Here is a 19,944-nt window from a genome sequence, read left to right on the forward strand (position 1 = left end):
CTGTAATTTCCACTATAGATGCATGGTGGTGTGTTTATTTCTATATTTTTAGCACGATATAAAAGACACAAACATTTGTAATTGCCTCTTCACAAAGCAGCAGATAATATGTGGGACAGCAGCGTTTGCTGCCCTGGATTGATTTATGGATTCCTCGTGAATTTATGACAAAGAATTATCAGCATTAGTTTGTTCCACCAGGAAGTTAACACCTCTCTCCCTCATCTTTTGGCAAATCCCGGTGTCTCTTGCACGAATTTCTACATGCGCTTCTGACTAGACGTTTGGCAGGGACAGTCACAGGAAGACATCGGCATGTATTAAGCGGGCGGAAAAACTCTTGGGGGGGGGCGTCCCAGTGATGTCGCTTTGAATCGCAACCAGAGAGGAGCGAGAAACGCCTGAAGGCAGCGGCTCATCAATGAAAATGACCAAGCAATCGAGGACCTGTTCTTATGAATAATGCTGCTTTAAAGATTTGTGAATTATTGATTGAGTCATCTGGTTTAAAAAAAAATAAAAAATCTGTTGACTACGTTGTATAATTAGCGGTGTTGTTATAAACCCCAGAGGACCAGCCTCGCCTTCATTTGTGCCGTCACGCTGCCAGCATCGCACCTTTCCCTCCCAGCGGCGTGTGGATGCGTCTATTCAAAGCCCCACCCGCTGCAGAGGATGCAGACGCAGCCACCTGGTATCAGAAAAGAAACCTCAGTCTCTACGATTGCGACGACTGACGGTCAAAAGATCAGGTGGCCTCGCGAATCACTTCCTCAAATTCCCGGAAGCGGCATCCGCTGTCGGCACTCAGTCTCTCTCTATTAATTAGCTACGCAGACAAAATGCCGAAACAATCGTCATGTCTTACCGATCATGAAATATGGGCTTTGTCAAGGAATGTGGAAGTCTAGGTGGCGTAGGTACGTGTTTTTTTACGTCCGGTTGCTTTATACAGCAAAACCGTGCTGCGTCGGTAAAGCTGAAATATGACGTTTTAGCTTATGAGATGCACAAAGTAAAGGGAGATAAGAAGTAAATAGTGTGTTTGCAGTGCAAAAAAAGCACTAAGGATGAGAGACACTGTCATCCATCAGAAAAGCGTTACCTACTGCTTCGCACTGCAATGTCTAATATGATTATCCGGGGTTAGTTCACAGAGGGCCTTAATTGAATTGGCGAATCGAACTGGATAGGTTCTGCGTCGGCTGCATGCGCGTGGCAGTGCTATACGTCGCGTGGCGTGGTGCCGCCAGTTGGCTGTCGGGTTTGAGAGGGGAGGTTAGCGCAACGTTTAACTTGTGACCCCGACAACAGGGACGACAGTCACTTAATGAACCCTCCAGAGATACCTTCCGTTTTGGAGGTGCCCCCATCTGCTCTTCCTGATATCTGAATTAGGTCTTTTTTAGAGTAACCTCTGATGAAAGCTTGCTTCCAACCACCTTGCTTGTCATTGGTTACTGAAAGACAATAAGCCAATTAGATGGAACTGAACCAAAGGCAATTTCTCACAGCGCAGGAACGATTCAGGGGAGTTGAAGGGATTCTTTCGAGTCCGCCATGGCTTTCTTCTGCCTGTTTAATATTCCTGCCTTTGAATGCCGGAGCTGTCACAGACGTTCCTCGGAACAGCGACGGGGACTCAGATACAACACATGGCGCATTTGCTCTGTGGCGCTGGGCTTAATTTGCAGGCCGCATCCGTGACACGTCGCCCCATTCCGTAGCGCGACTGCAGGATATCCGGCAACAATGCCTTTATTTCTCCTGCACCGCGTGGTTCCCTGCCCCCCCTTCATTTCAGAAACTGATGCCCCCCCCCCAAGCCAGGCGTGTCCCCCCCCCCCCCCCCCAAAGCCAGGCGTCCCCCCCCCCCCCCTCATCACTGGCCTGGTTGATGTGAGACTCACAATCAAGCAAATGTATTCCCTTTGATTCACCCCTGGGACCCCCACACCAAAAGCGGGGGCAGAGTCTCGCCCTTAAAATGTATAACCTGACCCCAATCTGTAAGGGGTCCGGAAAACCAGGCCATCCTCCAGAGTAACTGTAATAATTACAAAGGGGCAGTTTGCATATTAATGAGCTCAGGTGGATTTTAGCTTAGATGAAGCCTTTAGTAGATTTTAATCTAATCTGTACTGGAATTTTTACTGCTTCAAGGGCAAACAATCATGATGAACCAGATCTAATTGTTTTACGTCTTATTTATGAGGTGTTTGTATTTACTTAACCTTCTCTGAATGTATGCAGCTAACTTTGTTATGTGAGAGCAGTATCTGCTTAGATCTTCATGCCTCGCGTCTCCCCAGCTACACTGCTGATCTTCCCCAGGCGTTATGAGCATTAAAAGCTCCCTTCGTCGCTGGAAAGGACCCGGCCTTTTCCGTAAGGACCCCTAATCACAGTATTCTGTGTGCCCCCAGTCCAAACCGTGACATAAGCAGAATTACACATTATTTATACACGTACTGAACTAATTTAGCTCATGTTCACTGTTATTCAATAGTTTTTCTATAATTAAAATGTGCATAATGTTTTTTACTGTAAGCATGTAACCTAATTGTAAAGTAAACACAATTTAGCTCTAGCCTGGACAATCAAGTTACGTTATGCATATGACGAACATATATATCTATGCATATATAGTCTTTCTCATAATCCATTTTACTGCCTGTAGCAGTAGAATGTGCTTGTAAGTATATAAACAAAAAAAAAAAGTTCTGTGCATTCAATCATCCATGCAGGGAACGCCCCCATAAATCTGACTGAGATATTATCCCCCCACAGCAATGGAAAATATATCACATATCCACTTTGTCTGCTGGTAAATTTACAATTTACAGTCATTGTATTTGCTGGCTAAGGTCCCCCACCCACTTGCTGTTTCATCATATTTAAGCCAATTCTTATCATCAAATTAGATTCAAAGGATAGATTCCGGACAGGGTCCGCAATAATTGTATTCATCCTTTCATAAATGCAAACAGCTGAGAGAAACGCACACTTTATATATCACAGAACTAGTTGTGTTTGCCAGAAGGCAAGTTGATTTAAATTCAATTTATAATTTAATTGCTCTCATTATATTCAGAAAAAAATTAACAGAACTTGTGTGACAAAATAGCTGCATATTTAAGATGTACTGGCTCTTGGTTTTACGCTTTAATATCTGAAAGGGGCTTGATGTGTCTGTGTATTGGCAGAGTTAGTGCTGCTGAGGGTGTAATTCTAGAGTAATAATTTATTTGTGTTAATACAATGCATAGTCCAATTGCAATTAAATAGAATAGCTTTACTGTTATATTAAGACACCAATTTCAGTGGCAATAAACTCTCCTTGATATGTGTTTATCATTAGCTCCAAATGAAGATACTCTGGCAGTCACATGATTACGGCTTTAAGGTATCTTGTTGCTTCCTTAATAGCTGCTAGGAAGTTGTATCATTTTATTGGTTTAATAAATTGCAAAAGACCGCAAGCTGCAGCTTTCCGGTAACTAATTAGCAGATACAATCATGTTTTATTTATTTGTTGAATTTCCAAATTACTGGTTTAGATTAAGTTGTTCAGCAAAAAAAAAAAAAAGATTCACAAAAACATTTGAGAAAAGATGCACTTTACACTACTTCTACATCAGCAATTGTTACACTATATACAATTTTGGTGAATAATAACTGTTCACAAACAATCCACGTGACAATGGTTTAAAAATAATAACAATAAATGTCATAGGTTCATGGGAAATACACCGAAAGCTGAATAAGAGAAGATAAAGATCTTTCTAGTCGTTTGTTATATACTTTATAGGATGTTAGAAATGTAAGATACTTCAAATCAGACATTTGCACTGCAACTCTCATGTGCATCGTTCAGTGGAACATATGTGTGGGTCCTGCTTCTTTGTCTTAATATTACTTTGGAAAAATAAAATTCATTATGCAAACAATAGGTCCAGAAGACCTTTATATATCAGAAAATGAAGCACTGAATGGGATTTAATTGTGTCTGCAGCTGATGTGCTCCCCAAAGAATGTAAATAGGCTTTACTAATTGGCTTTGAGGCCCTCATTGTCCCAGGCAGGGCTGGACACAATGAGACCCCAGACCGCTGACTGCAGGCCAGCCGGAGATCCGCCTGCTTTCATCCTTTCCAATGGCGAGTGGTAACAAAATCCCTTTTGGGTTCAACCCCCAGATCATTTAATACAGTGCTTCCCAATCCGGTTCTTGGGGACCCACCGTCGGTCCGTGTTTTTGCTTCCTCCAAGGGTCCTACCAGACAGTCCACATTTTTGCTCCCTCCCTGGAGGGAGCTGGGAGGCAGCAAAAACATGGACTGTCTGCAGGTCCCCGAGGACCGGATTTGGGAAACACTGGTTTAATAATATCACAGATATTCTCCAACTCTGCAGCCCGTTCCCTGAGAAACAGAGTAAATGGATTCCAACAAGCCCTGATTGGAGAGCAGCAAAGTGGCAGGTCTGAAATGACAGAACTTACTCAAGTGATCCCAGCTTCAGAGGGAATGGCCCGGCCTTCTTCCTGATTGGATAACACAAGACAGCGTCCTCAGTGGTCACATACTGTTCTTCCATTATGTGGATGTTAGTTCTGAAGCCATTAGAGGAACTTGATCCTGAAGTCTCCCTCGTACCTCAACAATACACGTGGTGTAGGGTGTACCAGCATAAGCAGACAACGGCACACTGCACGCTGAAACATGATTTACACAGTTAATAACAAAACTGTTCATTTCGCAGTGGCCGGTAGCTTGCATAACTATCAGATGAGGCGTTTTTTATTTAATGTATTTATCTTGCCACACCACTGAGTTTCTGCTTGTGTGTTTGCGGATGCTAGTTTCAGCGAGCTGTCGGCGTTTCCACTGGGGCTGCTTCCTGAAGGCGGGGTGTCCCACGTGCCGCACTGCATCCCCGTCACCAGCTCATTCCTGGGTCGGCTTCAGCAGGGAAATGAAAGTGACCCCCGCAGCAGAAATCACCTCAATCCTCCTTTCAAGGTGCGGGCCGGCAAGAAAGCCGAATACAGCTAAGATAAAGCCATTATTTTCAGACATCTGAATCCCGTAGACAGACTGCGGCTCGTCCCAGTTGCAGACACGTCTATTGTGGTTTCTGAGAGGCTTATTAGATATGAATGTGCAGGGCAGAGGGAATCCTGGACATAATCCAACTGCCCCCATTTTCGAAGCGTGGGGGGGCCTTGAAGGGTTAGGGACTTCCCTTTATATTAATTTTGTAATTAAACCAGTTAGTAGCTTGAGTACATGAGAGCTCGCGATCCCTGTTCCTTCAAGACCTGTTTGGAATTATCTGGGCGGCTCATTCGTCATATTGAATTACAGCCCAGGGACAGTGAAGCAGGAGAGAAGCCCCTCGGAAAGAAGCGGCAAAGGGTTCGAGCTGGAGGAGGATTGGTAAACAGACCTGCTGGCTCCGGTCCCTGCATAACGAAGGTGATTAGTCATGAATAGGGGGAACCCCAAAGTTAGGGTGTGACCTCGATGGGGGACACCGCCACGTTGCTGTCACAGCGAGCTTCAGGGAAGGCCTGCAGGGAGGTATTTCGATATCCTGTAGCCTGCCGGAAACACAGCAGAGGAGAGACCTCCTCTTTTAACACCTTTGGAGGACGGAGACATCAATCCTTCCTGGTCAAAAATACCCCCTTCATAATGTGGGATTGAGTCCTACATTACAGGAGCATCCGGCTTGGGGAAGATGGCGTGTAGGAAGGATCGCCAAGAGAAATGCCAAATAAAATTGGAATGCGCTATTTTGATAACCCGCTGGTATTCACATTGTCCTCTTTAAGCCTGATGGATGTTCCCCTATCTCCATCAGCCGGATGTTTCCAGAACCATCTTGTTTGTGCACGATAGGCATATTATGCACATGAATCATATCTATTTTCAGGTAGCATAACAAATCTAATAATGGCGTGTCTGTATCTTTTTATTGCACTGAGACAAATTTATTGTTGGTAAGTGTTGGAACATTGGGCCAATTGGGCTATTATTGCATTACTCTGCTGCAAAGTGTTACTTCCTGTTATGGGCATAATGTATCTTAAAGATGTATAATCTAATAAAAAATATTGTTTTTTCTAAGTTTTCCCCAGAATGCATTATGGGAGGGAAAATAACATTTTTTGCATATTGTTCAAATTATTTCTTTGAATAATTTTTATACAGATTCTCCGAACTTACAAACTTTCAACTTATGAACTTTCAGACATACGAACGAAGAGGACTGTAAGTCCAAATTATGTTCCTTGGGCTCCCGTTTCCTGTCCGCAACATAATTTTTTTTTCTGCGCGCCAATTCCGCCTAGTACGACTTCTGGCCGCTACTCCCGCCGCGCAGCAGCGTAGCGTGCGAACTCCCAGCATCCTAGTTCTTTGTACTTGCGTAAACCCTTAAAATGATGCTGAATAACAACTTACGAAAAGCTTTGACACCGTTACTCCTGCTAGAAATGAACCACTGTAGGTAAATAAAGGAATAAATAAAGGAATTGGTTAAAATAAAGGGTTTGGTTAGTGTTAAAATAATTACTTCAGAGGGGGGTAATAATCTTGGAATCTGACTATTCAGGCAACGTGAACATGAACACAGTGTGTGCTCTCCATTTTATTTCCTTTTGCAGCAATTATATATTGTTTATCATGTACAAGTGCTTGTATTAAGAGGAGTGATGCATGAAGCTTCCATGCCAGTGGGGGCGGGGGGTGGGGGGGTGGTCGATGGCACAGGACAGCAGGATCCAAATAATCATTCACATTCTGGACTGTTGCAAAACAATATAATTCGCTCTCATAACATTGTTTCTTGTAAGTAATGTTTGAACCTAGGGATTGTAAAAAGTATATATATTTCTGCTTTGAAGTTCTGGCTTGGCATGTGTTAACACGAATGCACCTTTATCGCTTTGGCTCGCTGTGGTCGCACTACAGTGATCACAAATGGAATCACGGTTCGGTTCAGTGTGGTGTAGTCGGTTAAATCAGCATGCGTATCTGAAGTACTTCGGTGCGAATGATGAGTGTGCCCTGTGATGGATTGGCACCCCTTCCTGGGTTATTCCCTGCCTTGTGCCCTGTGATGGATTGGCACCCCTTCCTGGGTTATTCCCTGCCTTGTGCCCTGTGATGGATTGGCACCCCTTCCTGGGTTATTCCCTGCCTTGTGCCCGTAGCTTCCAGAATAGGATCCTGACCCCTGTGACCCTATATAGGACAAACAGGTACAGAACACAGACGGATGGAAATTCTGTATGTACAATGAAAAACTGACTCTAAAGTGACTCTGAAGTGACTGTGGTGTCACTCTGCAGAGTCTGTGATGGTGTTCACTCTGCATCCCTCTGGGCCCTCGCCCCAAAGGCTGCTGGGAAAATGCCAGAGCTTGTGCCATTTTCACGGATGGGATCTGTGAAAACCAGAGGATTCCCACCTATCTGTTTTTACAAGGGGTAGATTAAGCCGCTGGGTTTTACTCAGTATTGGCATTTAAAGGAGGCCGTCTGTTAACTAAAGTGGTTGTAATATGTACGCAAAATGATACAGTTGGCCGTGAAATAATGTCTAAAATATCCCCCTTCTCTGTGTTTTTAATGGAGAGATGCAAGAGAGCAAGCAAAATGCCGGAAAATGACAGAATTTTGTATTTCTTACTACACTCTCTGTGGTTTGCTAACCAAAGCAGACAGGTCACTGAAAATCGAGGGAAAATTCATAATTTCTCCACATCCAAATAACTGTACAGTATATGCACTTCAGCCACCAGCACCAGCACGAAAAGTCGATAGCCTATCAAAATTGCCAATTTAATCGGTAATTTTTCAAGAGACTCAGTTGCATTTTTGCAACTGAGTTTTAATGAATTTTATGGACGCATCGTTGGCCTTGTTTGTTTTTAACGTATCGATTTTCAGAAACACTAAGTCTGAGGGTCACTAATCCCTTTTTCATTAAAGGAAAGCCCCACATTCACTATATTTAACAGGCTTTAACCTGGCAAATCTTCAGTCTGAATAAATGACAAGAATATAAGCTTCCCAAGATGCCATGGTTTAAACGTATTAGCTGTACTAAGAGACCTACTCCTGGTATAATTATGTTAGGAACCAATAAGACAGCTCAGAAATCAATATGCTAAGACAGATAGCGCACTGGAGCATAGCCAGTGAACTGGCGATAGATTAAGCTGACAGTTCCTGCGATAGGTTGGGGCTATGCTGCTTACCCTCCAGCTGTGCGCTCTGATACTTTTTCTAATAGAAAATGGACAGGTGCAATCTCCCCAGGACGGGCCGGAGGTCATTTTATAAGGCTAATGATATGAATTTGGGACAGTTGGGGCTACCTAGAATTCAACTAATTCCGGACGCCCGTCCTGTTTCTGTGGACAGGTGTCACACGGCTGTATAATGGTTTGGTTGTGTTATTTGTTTGGCTGTCATTTGGTTGTTATTAGTTTGCCTGTCATTTGGATGTTATTCGTTTGGCTGTCATTTGGTTGTTATTAGTTTGCCTGTCATTTGGATGTTATTCGTTTGGCTGTCATTTGGTTGTTATTCGTTTGGCTGTCATTTGGTTGTTATTCGTTTGGCTGTCATTTAGTCGTTATTTGTTTGGCTGTCATTTGGATGTTGTTCATTTGACTGTCATTTGGTTGTTATTCGTTTGGCTGTCATTTAGTCATTTGTTTGGCTGTCATTTGGTTATTTGTTTGGCTGTCATTTGGTTGTTATTAGTTTGCCTGTCATTTGGATGTTATTTGTTTGGCTGTCATTTAGTCGTTATTTGTTTGGCTGTCATTTGGATGTTATTCATTTGGCTGTCATTTGGTTGTTATTCGTTTGGCTGTCATTTGGTGGTCATTTAGTTGTTATTCGTTTGGCTGTACTGTTTGTTGCCAAGATGCTCATAACCTTTTTTGGTAAGTAATATGACATGTTAAAGATGAGATAAAATAAAAAGTATGCCGTAAACATATTAAAAAATATTTTTAAAAAACATGCAGAATTTTTACTTTATGCCATGTTTTATATCAAATTTAATTAAAGGTTAACCGATAAAGAAATAACAGAGTTAGTGGCAGGGTTAAGAAAATGGATTCTTCTAATACTTGGTTTGGTTGAGCTTCTGACCTTGACCTAGGTAATCGAGCTCAAATTAGCTAACTGATCAGCTTGCATGTAAGCCCTAAATACGGGAGATCATCAATTGCCAAACAAGTCGTACCCAGTGCAAGGGTGAAATCTGTGTTAGAATTGCACAGAATCACCTCACGGTCCTATAAATTTGTATTCTCTAAAGTTACACGTAGCTCTAAAGTTGCATTAAACTTCAGCGAGCGTAAACCACAGTATTCCCATGTTTAATAAATGTAACTAATTTCTGCTGAGCCTTGAATGATCCAGACGATCGGGAATCACTGTCTTTGGTCCACAACCTGTCACAGCCCCAGTGTGACAGACCATAAGCTGCCTGCTTTAAAGACAGTACGAGATAAAGACAGACAAACATACATGGTAATGAATTAGTCAATATATATTATGGCTTTATTGGTTGACTAAAGAGCTAACAGAGTCTGGTAAGCGAAGAGCATGGAAAAGTCGATGCGTCTGATCCAGACAGATTCGGGCTCGCCCATGGGAGTCTCCCGTTCAGGAATCCAATTTACCACGCTTGATTGACACGGATTGGATCCCGGGGAACTGTAGAACGCTTTTAGAGGCTAATCACATTTCAATAGATTTATACTCGTTTTCATCAAATTTAAACGCACCCTAAACTGTGGAGATGGCCCACAATTAGTGTCTATTCACCCGCCGATAGGACAGCAAAGGGGGGGGGGGAGTGGTTGTGCAGGGCAAAAGGGGCTGAATGCATTGGTGGATGCATGTTCTGCAGTCTCCGGTCGCTGGAGGTGTCTCCGGTCGCTGGAGGTGTCTCCAGCGCGGCTCGGCCTGTGGGAGGGGAGATTCAAATCAAAACAAACCCAAACAGAAGCAGATCAAGGCTCACATTTCCTGTAGCTAAACAGGGGGGCTCGTGGGCACCTCGGGGAGCTCCCAAGGACTTGCTCACCAGGCGGTCAGCCCCAGCCCCAGACGCGCTGGAGTGGGGTTTAATTCCCCCCAATTAGCTTCTCACATCTTCTGTAGCAAGCAAAACGATAAAAAGATGCTCCGATAGGAGATTAAACGTGGCCTGTGCCACGACAGCCTGCCGTCGCTCAAGATAAGAGTCGTGATTAGAATCGTAGTGACAGGGGCCCACACATTTCAATTGGCCGATTTAAAAAACACAAGCCGTCATCCTATTGGCCCATTGTGGGGGAGTTCATATTCCTTTATGTCTGTGTATAATCAAAGGATAATCTATGAGGAGAATCATATTTTCTATGGCTATTTGATTTTTATAAGTATTTCCATACCCATTATGTTTTTATAGCCGAATGTAAGTGCCTGACTGACAATAAACTTCACTGAGGACACATTAATTCCTGCTTAATACAATCAGTCACAATAATCGATAAAGGGGGGCGCGTGAAGCAGGATGGGCCTTGCAGCTCACTGAAGTGACAACTATGGCTTATTTGCATCTAATTGCTTTCCCCGCAGTCGAAATTGATTACACTCAGGCTGGAGATGAAAACATTGAAATTCAGCCCATTACAGTCGACGGCGGAGTGAAAGAGAGGGAACCGAAAAGGCCGGCCTCTCTCGCGACTTCGCCGTGCACACGCACGTGCACACGCCCGGGAGACCACGAACGCCGCAGTGAGAAAATGCACAGGGCTCAAACTCCGTCCCCCTGACGCCGTCAAGTGATAAATTCAGGCCGATTCATTAGAGGGAACCTTTTACCCATTTAGACATCTGAAGTTATTGGGTCTCTATTCGGCCCACGACCATTTCGGTTTTATGGTACCGCCGACCGAAATATAAATCTTTGCCAAGCAACCTGCAACACGGCCGGCCAGCAGGGGCCATGCTGTAGTTTATTAATTTTACATACACATCCAATCTGCCATTTAAATCACAGCCATGGGCGCTATGATTCCGGTTGGCAATGTAATCTGGTTATGAAACCTGCTCATAAACAGCGATCATTTTTGATGGACTGGTCTAGGTGGACGTTCACACAGTGCCCGATGCTATTGGAACGACCAGCCGAGAGTTTCCTGTTGAGACTGAGGGCTCCTGTTTGCTCAAAGAGGCTAAAGCAGTGAAGAAGATGGGGACAGGAGCGCCAGGCCGGGCCGGGCCGGGCGGCCTGTTACAGCCACGCGGCCGCGGAACGAGCAGCTCGGAGGCGGAGATGGGAGCGCAGGGCCGGGCCGGGCGGCCTGTTACAGCCACGCGGCCACGGAACGAGCAGCTCGGAGGCGGGGATGGGAGCGCAGGGCCGGGCGGCCTGTTACAGCCACGCGGCCGCGGAACGAGCAGCTCGGAGGCGGGGATGGGAGCGCAGGGCCGGGCCGGGCGGCCTGTTACAGCTATGTGGTGGTAATCCCGTATCTGGCCGCAAACAGCAAGGGTGACGACTCAACCAATAGGAGCCAAGAAAAGGAAACCCAAAGATTAGGAAGTCAGATCTGGGTCCTTAGACTCTGTACTGCTGTTATACTTACTGTGTTGAACAAGAAAAGAATTGAGTTTGAGAAGTCACAAGAATATTATATATATTATATGCATGTAAAATGCTATTGTGATACATATACAGTACTGTGCAAGACTTAGGCAGTCTAAGAAAATGATCTTCAAATGATCTTCAAATTGCTGTAAAACGATGATGTCTGACAGAAGTGTGGCAGTGGAGCCATTTCAGATCCTCTCCTAAAGTCACCACAGTATTTGCAGCAACCATCCAATATACCCAAGTATCTTTTGACTCATCCACTGCCCCATCTCATATGGCTAATCAACACCATAATCCATCAATCAATCAAGCTGGATGTGAAATGTAGCAAATACACGGAATGGCTGAGGTGCCTCTGAGGAGAGGTTTGGGAACTGAAGCGATGTTCTTCTAACCGTCCAGCCAGTTATCAGTCATTTTTTGGGGAACGGAAGGCACACTTATAAATCTTGGTTGTGTTACTCTTAATTTTCATATTTGATTATTAAATTGTTGATATTGCTCCTAGCACACATACTCTTACTACTCGGATAAGTGTGTGCATGACAGTGGGGGGCTCTAACTTTAAACTGCGTTGGTTCCAGCACTGTAATATTATGAGGAAATTCCATACATTTTGGAAGCTTGGGAGTAATTCTGCGAAGTACAATTACTGCTCTGTCTGTTTATTCAAAGGAAGGTGGACGTCCAATCGGAACAAACAGGCAGAGAGGCCGGCTATCAATGCCTCCTGTAGAGTTTTTGATATAATGAAGGACGCCGGGGTTGGCTTTCAGTCTGCCAACACAAAACACCATTCACAGCCTACAGCTACCTCCCTTGGAATCGGCCCGGCGGCACGGGAGCGCAGAGACAACAAGATTACCTAGGAAACGTGATCTTAAGAGCACCAAAGGTAATTGTGTTTCTCTCTGTAAGCCCCCTGATTGAAAGTTGTAAGGAAATGGAGGGGTTCAGCAGTAGACACAGGCCTGACGAGGAGGAAGCGGCCAAATCTCCATTTCTGTCAGCGCGACTTGAGTCAGGATGCGTGGCGGGAGGGGTGGTGCCCAGCAGCCCCCGTAAGGGCGGAGCGGCTCGACAGCCACAGCGCCGGCCCGCCCTAGGGAAACGCCACCGGTGCCAGAAGTGTCCGTGCGCCGTCCGTAGAGAGCAGGGATGGGCGGGGGGTCGCTTACGTCCAACACCCCCACAGGCACTGAGCCCAGGAGAGACACCTTCCTGTTTTTTTCTGTTCTCCACATAACTAGCATCATTTCTTATTCTGAATCCATCTTGTGTTGACAAGCCATGGTGACATGAGAATGTGAAATTTCAGCAATGCCCACAAGGGAGAATTCTGGCTAAATAGGATTTGTGGAAAACTCACATATTTGGGAATTCCTGAATAATCCTGAACACAAGTCAGTTCCAGATCGATTATGGAACCTTCCTGGGGATAGGAAAAAGCCGGCAGACTGTTATTATTCTAACAAAAGCTTTTACACATAAAATTTCATTTTCTTATAAATATTCTGTGTAGTTGTATTTATAAATTCCACACTGAGAGAACCTCTAAAATATGAATATAAACCATATTTAAAGTTCCCAGTTTCAGCATATCAGCTGTTCTTAACCAGCTGAGCTCATAAGTAATGAAAGAATTTACAGGCTGAACCCTCAACCTGTAAATAAATTGCTTTGTTTTCTGTGCTCTGATTGTTTCTCTGATTCTTTACTCATTGGGAGAACATGATTAAGGATATTATTATTGGAAAACAGAGTTATGCATGAGTGTAAAGTAGAGGTCGCTGATGGAATATTGAATCTTCAAAGCAACAGTAGATTCAATAACTATTTTTTTTGTTCTGAAAACAAACAGAAATTAAGTTTCACAGTCACTAGTGCAAGCAATACAATTTTCCTCATTAAATTGCTTTAATGGGTTTAACTTTATAATATTATAAGCCATTACTGTGTTCAGTGAAAAAAGACATGATCCATTTTCTGCATAAACTCATTTTCAGCTCTAATTTCAAGAAACACAGATGTAGCAGACTTTTTATTCCCTGTATAAGGTAAGCCATTAAATTTAAAAGTTTTTACATTATAGATGTTAGTATATAGTTAAAATCTACAATAAAATTTCCTGAATTATGCCCAGGACATAATTATTTTCCAAGACATATAAATTATACATGATGAGGTGCTTTGCTCTTAAATCACGTCTATGGTCTAGACCACAGGGCAAGGGAGGGGTTGACGGAGCGGTCTTTCTCAGGACAGATTCTGTTCCCCTGTCTCCTGGACATGCGACTCAGTGCATGTCACATGACAACCCCCAAAGCGGCTGAAGCAGAACCCAGTTTGCAGCCCTGAAATTACTGCTCTGTCAATGGCAAATTATTATTATTATTCTTATTGTTTGCCAGTGTAATGCAACCTGTAATGCAGATCGACTGCGCCTGCATCTGAGCAGGACAGGAGAGTCATGGTGAATCTGCAAGACCGGTTCAGCTGCGGAGCAAATGTGTATCGGCTGGATAACATTTAGCAGGTTTCATAACAATGGACACACCACCAGTCAAAAGGTTTTACACACCACAGGTTTTTACCATTTTCCATTTATTCCATAAACTGCAGATTTTTTATTCTTGTTAAGCATTGGAAAGTTCAGTGAACAGTTATAAAATAAAACAAGTTCCCTTTATAACATGGAAAGAGTATGTAACAGTGCGTGTCTGACATCCTATTAACTGGTTGTGTGGTGATGGCAGAGTCAGATTCTAGGCTGTCCTTTAACTTTAAATGCACTAGTTATCTGTTTCATCCCATGAAACAGAGCAGTATGTAATGTCCCGTGTAGAAAGGATGCCTCACATTTTCTCTGCTGTTATAACTGCTAGAGGTTACTTTGTTGAATCAATGACATTTTCTTGCTGTTAAAGGTTCTCAGATGGTGAACATACTGTAAGTTTATTTGTTAGCAAAGAAAATTGAGTGTATTTTTAGTAAATATTAAGTGAGTGACATGCAAATGTCTCAGTGTGTGCAAAAACTTTACTGGTAGAGTAAATATATATGTAGTGTGTATATACTGTTTATGGTGTGTGTACATATATATATATATATATATATGTATGCGTCTGTCCATCTGGGTCTGCCTGTGTCCATCTGCGTCTGGGTCTGCCTTTGTCTGTCTGCGTCTGAGTCTGCCTGTGTCCATCTGCATCTGAGTCTGCCTTTGTCTGTCTGCGTCTGAGTCTGGCTGTCTGTCTGAGTCTGCCTGTGTCCATCTGCATCTGAGTCTGCCTTTGTCTGTCTGCGTCTGAGTCTGGCTGTCTGTCTGAGTCTGCCTGTGTCCATCTGCATCTGAGTCTGCCTTTGTTTGTCGGCGTCTGAGTCTGCCTGTGTCCGTCTGCATCTGAGTTTGCCTTTGTCTGTCTGCGTCTGAGTCTGGCTGTGTCTGTCTGAGTCTGCCTGTGTCCATCTGCATCTGAATCTTCCTTTGTCTGTCTGCGTCTGAGTCTGGCTGTGTCTATCTGAGTCTGCCTGTGTCCATCTGCGTCTGAGTCTGCCTTTGTTTGTCTGCGTCTGCCTGTGTCTGTCTGAGTCTGCCCGTGTCCATCTGTGTCTGAGTCTGCCTGTGTCCGTCTGCGTCTGAGCTTGCCCCAGACTGTCTGTATCTGAGTCTGACTATGTCTGTGTCTGTTTGCATCTCGGTCTGTCTGGGTCTGTCTGCATCTGGGTCTACCTGTGTCTGTTTGTGTCTGACTATGTCTGTGTCTGTCTGCGTCTGAGTCTGCATTTGTGTCTGCTTGTGTCTGTCTGTGACAGTTTGTCTTTGCCTATATGTGTCTGATTACGCCTGCGTCTGTCTGTGTCTGAGCTTACCTGTGTCTGTCTGCATCTGAGTCAGTCTGTGTCTGAGTCTGGCTGTGTCTGTCTGAGTCTGCCTGTGTCCGTCTGCGTCTGAGTTTGCCCCAGACTGTCTGTATCTGAGTCTGGCTGTGTCTGTGTCTGCTTTTGTGTCTGTCTGCATCTGGGTCTACCTGTGTCTGTTTGTATCTGACTATGTCTGTGTCTGTTTGCACCTCAGTCTGCCTGTGTCTGTCTGCGTCTGAGTCTGCCCGTGTTTTGCCAGCAGAATAGAACAGCTTCCTTTCGGAGTTCATGGAAGATCGCCTGACAGCCGTAAAGAATGACTTGCCTTCATGAGCAATCCAGCAGAGATGAATCCACAGCTGCTGTTTGGGATTGTATGGGGGAAGTGTGAGCATAGCACTGGGTGAGTCATCAGAAGCAGCCTCTATCGCCCTTATCCTGCATCTCCAAGCCTGATAATGCGACATTTTCACCTGACTGCTCTGCGCTGTTTAACACGTAACAATCCAAATGAGCATAAGCTGCCATCAACCCTGCTGAAGCTACTTGAATATCAAAGACATGATTTAATTGTCTGGGAGCATCAGTGTCCCTAAGTTGCCCATAATGTGTGACTGCATGTGCCCCATGAAAGCATCCAGAATGTTCCGCTGCTCTGTGCCCTATGGTTCCGGCCCGCAGCCACCAGATAACCATTTAGAATATTGATGGATGGATGAATGTGAATTTTGCAGACATAAATGTATACTAAGCATACACAAGCATTTGTCAAACATTTACAATATTTAATTACAATCATGGGCATAAATCTTATGAGGGCGATGGGGGAGTTGTAAGCCCCCCCCCCCCCCCCCCCCAGTAATCAAAACCAGCCAATACAACCCCTCCTGGACCACCTTAAATGGGTCGAGACCTCAACCCCCCCCAATGCTCCACCCAAAGTTATGCCCCTACTTATAATATGTTAGAAGTGTTTCCTAAATTACAGCAGATTATGTCATATAAATTATAGTGAATATTCTAGTAAATCTCCCATTCTGTGAGCACATTTCTGTGAGCACATACACATTCTGTGAGGACCTGACCGGTGTATCGCTGTCATGCGTGACCCGCGCCGCCTGCATGAGCACTACAGCCTTGTCTTACCTTGAGGTCTCTGGCTTGATGACATGTTACTCATTTTTGTTTTTGCATAAAAAAAATGACGTGGCCGTGTTTTCTGTCAATGATTTAGGGATTGTACGGACTTGAGGGTTGCTCGTATTTCCATAATGAAATAATGCTCATGGTTTGACATCCGTTCAGTTGACGTATCCTGTCTTTATGTCCACCGCAAACCTGCTTTTATGTGTTCTGGGATCTCACAGCTTTCCCTTCTTTACCCCATTACCATGAAGCGTTTTGAAGTGACATATTAAACTTTACAGATTGTATTGTTCCACAATTCTAAGCTGCCTTTTGTACTTCCGAATCTTGTTTTAGGTCAAGCAATAGCTCTATTATATTTTTTCCCCTCGGATAGACCAAAGTAATAATTATATTATCCTGTTGTTCAAGTCCTTGAACAGATCTTTTTTCAGTATTTGTGTTGAATTTTCAAAAGGAACTTTTCACAGAGCCTCATCTTACTTGAATTTGTTTATTGTATGTAAAGAACAGAGAAGAGAGAAGTCAAACAAGTTCATGCGCCAAAATGCCTGAAGAGCATCGAAATAGATGCTTAAAAGGACATTGTTTCAGACACTGAGGGTAAAGGAGGGTCGCTTTTCTTTTTGTAGGCTTGTTTGATCTGAAATGTGTCCTTTTCCAGTAAAAGGCCATTTATGGAGGCTCTGCTTCTCTCTTGATTAAATCATTCATTATTTAACACGCATACAAGTGATATAAGTACCTTAGCATTTCACCAGAAAACAAACTAAATTAGGAAAATGATAGCTAGCACAGATTTTAGCGATATTTAAAAGGTATATTTTTCACACCGGAAAAACAACGTACTCCCTTCTAATATCAGACAGATGTCAATTTTGGGTGGTCCTACCTTTTGTTTTCACGACCGGGACTGGCTGCGTGTACTAACTCCATTCTCCACAGTTTTAGGAAGGCGTGTCACCGGGACACATGTGACACGTCACCCATGGCAACAGGCGGCCGACCTCCAGGGGGCAGAGCACCTGACATTCCCCCAGGGGGAGCCCTCCGAAGGGCTCCACATCCGGGGATGCTTGGGGAAGGACACCAGCTCGGGAATGCAATCCGGAAACATCGGTGCATGGAGAGGCATTTCTCGACCTGGAGCCCCCACCCCTCTTAATTTCTGGCCCTGGGCAGCAGGGGAAGACGACACTGGTCCTTTTGTTCTTGTCTATGCTCTAGTTTCGCTTGGGAACAAGACACTGTGACTGTGTGTGTGTGTGTGTGTGTTATATATTATATTTGACAGCTTTGTTGTGAAATCAATAAACAATCAGGTTTCATTATAATTTTGAGAATATAAAATTGTTATATTTAACCCAAATATGAAGTATTACAGCTTAAGGATAAAGCCATGATATTTATTAGGCTCATTGCATTTATTAAGCATTTTGTTAGCATTGCTAATATTTTATTTTAGCATATTCTACGCTACAAAGCTAAATTGTACTGTTAGGATGGCATGTGTGTGATCTCAAAACTGCACAAAATTGTAAACATATATGCCTTCAGCTGGCGACTACCATCTTGAACCATTTATCAAATGCTTCAGATGTCTTCTGATGTTTGTAGATGCATTTCCAACATCCAAAAGGAATTTTCAGATAAGAATTATTAAAACCCTTTGTATGTGTGTGTGTCATTGCCCTAGTACCATGCAAATTTGTACAATTCAAATGATCCAACATCATTTGACTGCTCAGATGAAATGTGCGCTTTCCAGGGAGGTAAATGGGACATTGGTAATTTAGTGATTCCTCACCTGTACACGCTGTTTACCAACAAGGTTGTTTCGGCATGCATAATTTTATTGTACTTCTCAAATATTTTATGAAACAGGAAAAATATGTCACATCTGTGTTGAAAAATGGCTGTTGCTAATAAAGCTTTAGAAATTTGAAGGTTGTGCCAGTCAATAGGCTCCATAAAATCCTCCCCAGGGGACACTGAGTGACATCTCTTTTAAATTCTCAGTGACACCTCGTATCGAACAGTCAGGAAACCTAAAAAATTACACACTCCGGGAAACACCTGATACACTCATCCATAATGGTTACACAAGTATTAGTAATTATATGTGACAATTATATTTGTATTGGGAATACACACATTTCTTTTGTCTCAAAATGATAAGATTTTATATGCTAGCTTTGTGTTTATGCTTCAGAGTGTATGTGTTACAAATGAATGTGTACAGGAAAAAAAAAAGATTTAATTGAAAAAAACCGGAGCCATGCAGCTGTTATGGTTAAATTTGTTGTAAGATGTGCAATTCGCTTCTCAGAATCACAGGGACCAGTAAAGGCTGTAGCAGACATTTATTAATCTGACCACATCTCTTGGTTTGTTGATGATGTTGGCGGTCTCAGCCAGCGGGAGGTCTGTTGCCATGGCGCTGGATAAAAAGGACTTCATTCCGGATGGCTGGGACATTCAGATTGCCCTGACAGTGCAGGGAGGCTGTCACGGTCGATGTTCGGGGCTACGTAAATATTTCATCCTTGCCCACAAGTTGATAGAACACTCAGTGCTGCAGCCCGGTTATTCAGCCATGTTTCCGACATGGTATCTTTCCAGCATCTGAAAAGATTCTTCTGTTTGTGTAACGTGATTTTCTATTATGAGCAAAATCTGCAGAACACCGATTCCACAGACGATTCTCAGACCCTTAGCGACGCACACATAAGCTGTTGTCACCGTCATTCCTATTGTGGGTGTTATTGCAGAAGACGCACATTCTTTGCACAGCTAAACGCAGTCTGCTGACCTTCATTATAAATGCCTCACTGAAGCACCAGCACATTTGTCTTCAATCCCATTTCCCTGGCTGTGCGTGCCAGCCTGCTGTTTATAACCTCCTTATTGTCATTAAACCTTGCCGCATCTGACAGTGTTATTGCCTTTCCGTTATTGCTGTTTTGTTTTCCTGCAGTTCCCAGCCACCTTGCTCCCCTGCCAACATTAACCCCCCCCCCCCCTCCCTGCATCTTCCCCTTGTGTAACATCCTGGACGCATCTCCCCGACGGCTTCCACACGCCCCCCTCCCACCGCGAATAGGGTGTCACATACCCTTGCCTCATTTACAGCCAACCTAATGAGGGCGCTGAGAACATCCGTGTCTCTCCCATCTCTGCTGGTGCTTACAGGAAGTCAAGTAACCCCTGGGTTTTAATTCCGCAGTATGGAGACCTGACTTTATTCAAAATGAAT

The 19,944-nt window shown here is 43.8% G+C and overlaps 3 long non-coding RNA genes across 4 annotated transcripts; 2 read left to right on the forward strand and 1 right to left on the reverse strand.

Annotated features, from left to right (window-relative positions):
• Positions 1-705: 705 nt before the first annotated feature.
• Positions 706-6,076, forward strand: LOC111834200 (uncharacterized). Of its 2 annotated transcripts, none has more exons than XR_002835940.1 (3): positions 706-920; positions 4,865-5,024; positions 5,370-6,076. It is a non-coding gene; the product is annotated as an uncharacterized lncRNA (long non-coding RNA). The 2 variants fall into 2 exon arrangements; XR_002835941.2 differs by lacking the exon at positions 706-920 and adding an exon at positions 2,273-2,388.
• A 3,490-nt stretch (positions 6,077-9,566) lies between these two features.
• Positions 9,567-17,751, reverse strand: LOC140588814 (uncharacterized). Its single transcript, XR_011990011.1, has 2 exons — positions 17,581-17,751; positions 9,567-10,000 (listed from the first exon to the last, which is right to left on the reverse strand). It is a non-coding gene; the product is annotated as an uncharacterized lncRNA (long non-coding RNA).
• Positions 12,357-18,578, forward strand: LOC111834202 (uncharacterized). Its single transcript, XR_002835943.2, has 3 exons — positions 12,357-12,573; positions 15,805-15,945; positions 17,634-18,578. It is a non-coding gene; the product is annotated as an uncharacterized lncRNA (long non-coding RNA).
• The last annotated feature ends 1,366 nt before the right edge of the window (positions 18,579-19,944 follow it).

The sequence above is a fragment of the Paramormyrops kingsleyae genome, chromosome 4 (assembly GCF_048594095.1).
Source record: "Paramormyrops kingsleyae isolate MSU_618 chromosome 4, PKINGS_0.4, whole genome shotgun sequence".
Lineage (NCBI taxonomy): Eukaryota > Metazoa > Chordata > Actinopteri > Osteoglossiformes > Mormyridae > Paramormyrops > Paramormyrops kingsleyae.